The sequence below is a fragment of the Silene latifolia genome, chromosome 2 (genome assembly GCF_048544455.1).
Source record: "Silene latifolia isolate original U9 population chromosome 2, ASM4854445v1, whole genome shotgun sequence".
Taxonomy (NCBI): domain Eukaryota; kingdom Viridiplantae; phylum Streptophyta; class Magnoliopsida; order Caryophyllales; family Caryophyllaceae; genus Silene; species Silene latifolia.
Genome location: NC_133527.1, coordinates 138977891 through 138983747, shown reverse-complemented (window position 1 = coordinate 138983747; position 5857 = coordinate 138977891).

The window sequence follows — 5857 nt, the reverse complement described above, 5'->3', positions numbered from 1 at the left end:
ATGAAATTGATATTCACATGGATGAAGTTCAGGATGAGATTGTTAAGTGGAAGTTCACTTTAATGGGGAATGTGGTTGGTGCTAAACCTACTCTTAAGCAAGTTACTGATTTTGTTCAAAAGCATTGGAATCATGGTCCTCTTCCCTTGGTTCAGTACTTCAAAAAAGGTTGGTTCAGCTTCAAATTTGACAAGGAAGAAGACATGAATGCCGTTCTCAATAAGGGTCCTTGGAAACTTGGGGCAAATTCACTTGTATTAAAGCAATGGTCTCCTTACTTCTCCTGCATTATGGAGCAGGCTGCCATTGTACCCATTTGGATCCTTTTCCCTGATTTGGACCCATATATGTGGACTGATTCTATTTTGAGCAAGATGGCTAGTAAGGTGGGGAAACCATTATTTGCTAACTTGCACACTACCTGTCAAGCCAGGCTTTCCTTTGCTAGGGTCCTTGTTGAGGCAGATGTATCTAAGGACTTGCCTGATCAAGTGGTAATCAATGCTCCCTTCATTGGGTAGTCTACCCAGAGGATAGTTTATGAGTGGTTGCCCTACTATTGTAAGACTTGTCAGAAACTTGGTCATGTTGCTGCCTCTTGCAAAAGGAACAGACCTGTTGTGGAGCAACCAGTAGTTTCCAAACAGGTGCCTGTTGAGCCTGTTGCCAAAAAAACTGTTAAGCAGGTCTATAAACCTGTGGCTGCTGTTCCTGGTGCTCCAGTTGTTGTGCCTGTGCCTGTGACTAGTTCGGCTGCTAAGGGGAAGGCTGCTGACAGCCATATGCTAGGTGGTACCTCACCTTCCCTGGTGGTGGAACCTCTCCCTTTGACTGTGCAGGAGAACTCAGGATGCACTGAGCTAGGTTCTCCTGAACAGACTAAGGCTAGAGTCTCCTCACCTAGGGTGGGTGTAATGCACTCAGAATGCAGTGTGCTGAGGCCTCTCCCCCTCCAGCAAGGACCTAGTCCTAGGCTGCTTGTTAGGGTTCCTTCATCTGCAATAGGAGACTCTGATGAGGTTATTTCTCCTAACAGGTTCTCTTTATTGGCTTATAGTGATGGTGGTGGTTCAATAGTGGGTGACCCTCCTGATCTACCCCTTCAATGATTATATCCACTTGGAATATCAGAGGGTTTAATAAGTTGGCTAAGCATCTAGAGGTTTTACATTTCCTGAAAACTAAAAAAATTGATATTTTGGGTTTGCTGGAAACTAGGGTCAAGCAATGTAAGGCTAAAAGAATTATGAAGTCTAGGTTCAATAAATATTTTCACTATTGTAATTACAATAGTCATCATAATGGCAGGATTTGGTTGCTCTGGGACCCTGCTTCTGTACATCTTTCTATCCTACAGGAGGAGGCTCAGGTAGTTCATTGTTTTGTTCATCACCTATCTACTGGCAGGAAATTTCACCTTTCTGTGGTATATGGGAGTAATAGTGCTGATACTAGGAAGCATCTTTGGGATTCTATGATGACTCATGCAGCTGGGGTGGGTCCTTGGGCTGCAATGGGGGACTTTAATATTGTCAGGAATGCTTAGGAAAAGATCAGTAACACCCCACCTGATTTAAATGACATTACTGATTTCAACTTGTGTCTTGAGCAATGTGGTTTGGATGATTTAGCTGGCACTGGTAGTGAATTTACTTGGTATAACAAGCAGGAATGTTGTGCTAGAGTTTATTCTAAACTTGACAGAGTTCTAACTAATGCTGATTGGCTACTCTCTTATACTCATACTACTACTAGTTTCTTGCCCCCTGCTGTTTCTGATCACTGTCCTGCTCTTTTGCATTTCATTGATGATCCTAGTCCTAAGAAGCAGTTCAGGTTCCTTAACTGCTGGATTGATCACCCTGACAACTTGGACATTGTAGGGAGTGCTTGGGCTTGCAAGATTAAGGGCAACTCTATGCATAGACTTATGGGGAAGCTCAAGAAAGTTAGGTTGGCCCTACGTGGCCTGCACTTTACTAGCTTTTCTAATATTGAGCACAGATTGGATATCAAGAGAGAGGAACTTAATTGTTGTTTTCAGGAACTCCAGCAGGCTCCCTTATCTGAGGTTCTTATTAACAAAGAGCAGACTCTATCTCAAGACTTCTGGAAATTAAAGGATATTGAAGCAAAAATTCTTATTCAGAGAGCTAAATTGCATGACCTCAAGCATAATGATACCTGCTCTTCTTTCTTCTTTGCTAAGATTAAAGAAAGATAGCAAAGTCAGTATGTTAGTGAGATTCAGGATACTCATGGGGTAACTCACTATAGGATTCAGAATGTGGGGGATGCTTTTGTTGACTATTATCAGCAACTTCTGGGTACTGCTATCCCTGTTCAGGATATTGACCCCATCATACTGAACAATGGCCCTTGCCTTGTTGCTGCTGATTGTGCTCTACTCACTGCCCTCATCACCAGGTAAGATATTAAGAGTGCCCTCTTCTCTATTCACTCTAACAAAAGTCCTGGCTTAGATGGCTTCTCTGCTGGGTTTTTCAAATCTGCTTGGGGTATTATTGAGGAGGATTTTTGTACTACAGTGGAAGATTTTTTCAGAACCTATTTTTTACCAAAGCAAGCAAATGTTACTCTTGTTTCTTTGATACCTAAGAAGAAATATGTGCAAAGTGTCAAAGATTTCAGGCCTATCTCTTGCTGCTCTATTATCTACAAGACCATTAGCAAGATTTTAACAGGCAGATTGCAGACTGTCATGCCCAAACTTGTTGGTATGGAGCAGGCTGCCTTCATACCTGGGAGAAGCCTTCATGAGAACAATATGCTCACTCAAAGCCTGATAAAAGGGTATACTAGGGAAAATCTCACTCCAAGGTGTATGCTAAAGGTTGACATTAGTAAAGCCTTTGACTCCTTACAATGGGAGTTTTTGAAAAATATGCTACTTGGTCTTGGTTTCCCTATGCTCTTCACTAGATGGATCCTAGGTTGTGTTACTGGGGCCTGGTATACCTTAAAACTTAATGGCTCTAACTATGGTTTTTTCAAAGGAAGGAGTGGGGTTAGGCAGGGTGATCCTTTATCCCCCCTTCTCTTTGTTCTTAGTATGGAGGTTTTGTCCAGAGCTCTTAGAATTATGTGCCATGCTCAGCAGGTCTCTTACCATCCAAAATGTGTTAAAATGAAGCTCACTCATCTTATTTTTGCGGATGACTTGATGGTTTTCATTCGTGGGGATTTGCCATCAGTCAGGAAAGCTACTGATACACTCCAAATCTTTTCCTATTTGGTGCGGTTTGAAAGCTAGCTTTGAAAAGACTGAGGCTTACTTTGGTGGTGTTTCTAGTCAACTCAAGGTGCTGATCTTACAGGATACTGGTCTCAAAGAGGGGCAGTTCCCTTTCAGGTATCTGGGACTCCCCCTTAACCCCTCTAGACTTACTAGTCCTATGTATGAAGCTTTGGTCCTCAAAATTCAAACCCTTGCTCATTCCTGTGCTTCTAAGTTTCTTTCTTATGCTGGTAAGCTCCAGGTTATTAACTCCATTGTATTTGGCTTATACAACTTCTGGTGTGGTAGTCTCCTCTTGCCAAAAGGCATTTGTAGTGCCATTTCAGTCTTTTGTAGGCAGCTCTTCTGGGGTTATAATGTGGGCACTAAGAAACAGATCTTCAAAAACTGGCAAAGCATCTGTACTCCTTGGGAAGAGGGTGGTTTCCAGGTTAAAGACATCACTGCTTGGAATCAGGCTTGCATGATTAAGTGGCTTTGGCATCTTGACAGAGGGACTGGCTCTATTTGGACCACTTGGGTGTCTAAATATTATCTTGATCAATGCAATATTTGGGATCTCCCTGTGCAGGCCTCTCAGTCTGAGAGTCTTAGGGGAGTTCTCACTGCTAGAGATACTTTGATTAGCCGCTTGGGAGGGGTCCATGAAGCTCAATCTGCTTTGAACAACTGTGGTGCCTCTGGCAGGTTCTCTGTTGGCAAGGCTTACAACCTGCTCAGAATAAAAGCACATCCCACTTTATGCTTTAGAGTGGTTAAGAGCTGCCTTCTTCTCCCTAGATTTACGGTCATTTTGCAGCTTGCAATTCAAAGGAAGCTTGCTACTACTGATTTGCTGAACAAACGAGGATGGTGTTTGGTTAATAGATGTTATCTCTGTAAGTGTCAGGCTGAGAGTTCCAGGCACTTGTTCTTCAAATGCGCGTATTCTTTCAAAGTGTTATCCTCTGTCCTGTGCTGGTTTGGTGTTTCTTTTACTACTAACCAGTTGCACGGCTTGATTATCAAAGCTTACAACATTAAGCCAAGGAAGCATTGGAGATCTCGTTGGTTTGGTTGTTGTGTTGCTGCCAATGTCTACTGCTTGTGGAAGGAACGAAATAGAAGAGTCTTTGATAACCGTGAGCAAGAGGCTTGCAGCATTACTAGAGAGATTCAAGTTCTCACTTGTTTTATACTTCTTAACAAATCTCAGAATACTGTACAGGATGCCATTATAGAGGCTTTCAATAGGTAGTCTTTTTGTTACTTAGTCCCTTTAGAGGATATGCTTTGTAAGAAAATCTCTCACTCATGTATACTTTTTCATATATATGAGAAATATCTTTCTTGCAAAAAAAATAATAATAATAATAAGCTATGCTGGTAAGGCTAACCTTACCAGCATATATCAACCTCTGCTTGATAAGATTAAAGCTAAAATTGTTCATTGGTCAAATCATTGCCTAAGCTATGCTGGTAAGGCTAACCTTATTAACTCTGTCATTTTTGGTCTTAATAATTTTTGGGACGCTAGTGTCCTCCTTCCAAAACCGGTTGTCAAGAAGATCACTAAACTTTGTAAGGATTTTCTTTGGGGAATTGAAGAGGGGAGTAGGAGGCATGTCTTTTTGGGATGGAAATCCATTTCTAAACCCAGGCAAGCTGGTGGGATTGGCATTAAGGAGGTGCTAAGTTGGAATGGTGCACAAATGGTTCACTGGCTGTGGAAATTAGTTCATAGGCCTGAGAGTATTTGGGCTAAATAGGTGCACCATTATATTTTGAAAGGTGCTGATTTCTGGAGTGCCTCTACCAGTGTTAGCCACTCGTGGTATTGGAACAATGTTGTTAAGGTAAAGGATCTCTTAGTAACCAGGTCTGGTTCTCGGGGGATTGCTGCAAAGTGGATTCTGGACTGTACTAAGAATGGGAAATTTAAAGCGGGTCTGATGTATGAGCTGATTAGGGATAACTATGATCTGGTTCATTGGGCTCCTCTTGTCTTTGATAAGGCTGTGGTTCCTAAACACTCTTTCATGGGCATGATGGCTTTCCAGAATGGTTTACCTACCATTGATAATCTAATTTTGCGTGGACTGCATCTGGTTAACCGTTGTGTTCTTTGTTGCAGCCAGGGTGAGAACTTGGAGCACCTGTTCTTTAGATGTCCCTTCTCTTCCCTGGTTTGGCACAAGATCTCTTCCTGGGTACAAGTTCCTTATTCTGATGACTTATCTCAGGTGGTCAACTGGTTTCAAGCATCTCTCAGGGGTAATGATCCTAGCTCGAGGGGCAAGCGTGCTGGGTTGTTGGCTACTTTATATTACCTTTGGAATGAGCGTAATGATCGGATTTTCAAAGGCACCATCTCCTCTTCTGAGTCTATTTGCATAAAAATCAAATTTGTAACTAGATGCAGGATGTATTAGTTGGCTTTCTTCTCTTGGTTTTCTGTTTTTGTTTTTCTAGGGGGGGCTACTCTGGTCTCCTTTGTAGATTAGTGGTTAGGATCTTGTACTCGATTCTCATTTTTATAATAAGATCCATGGTTTTCAGCAAAAAAAATAATAATAATAATAATAATAATAATAATCGTTTTGGACTGCATCTTAATGT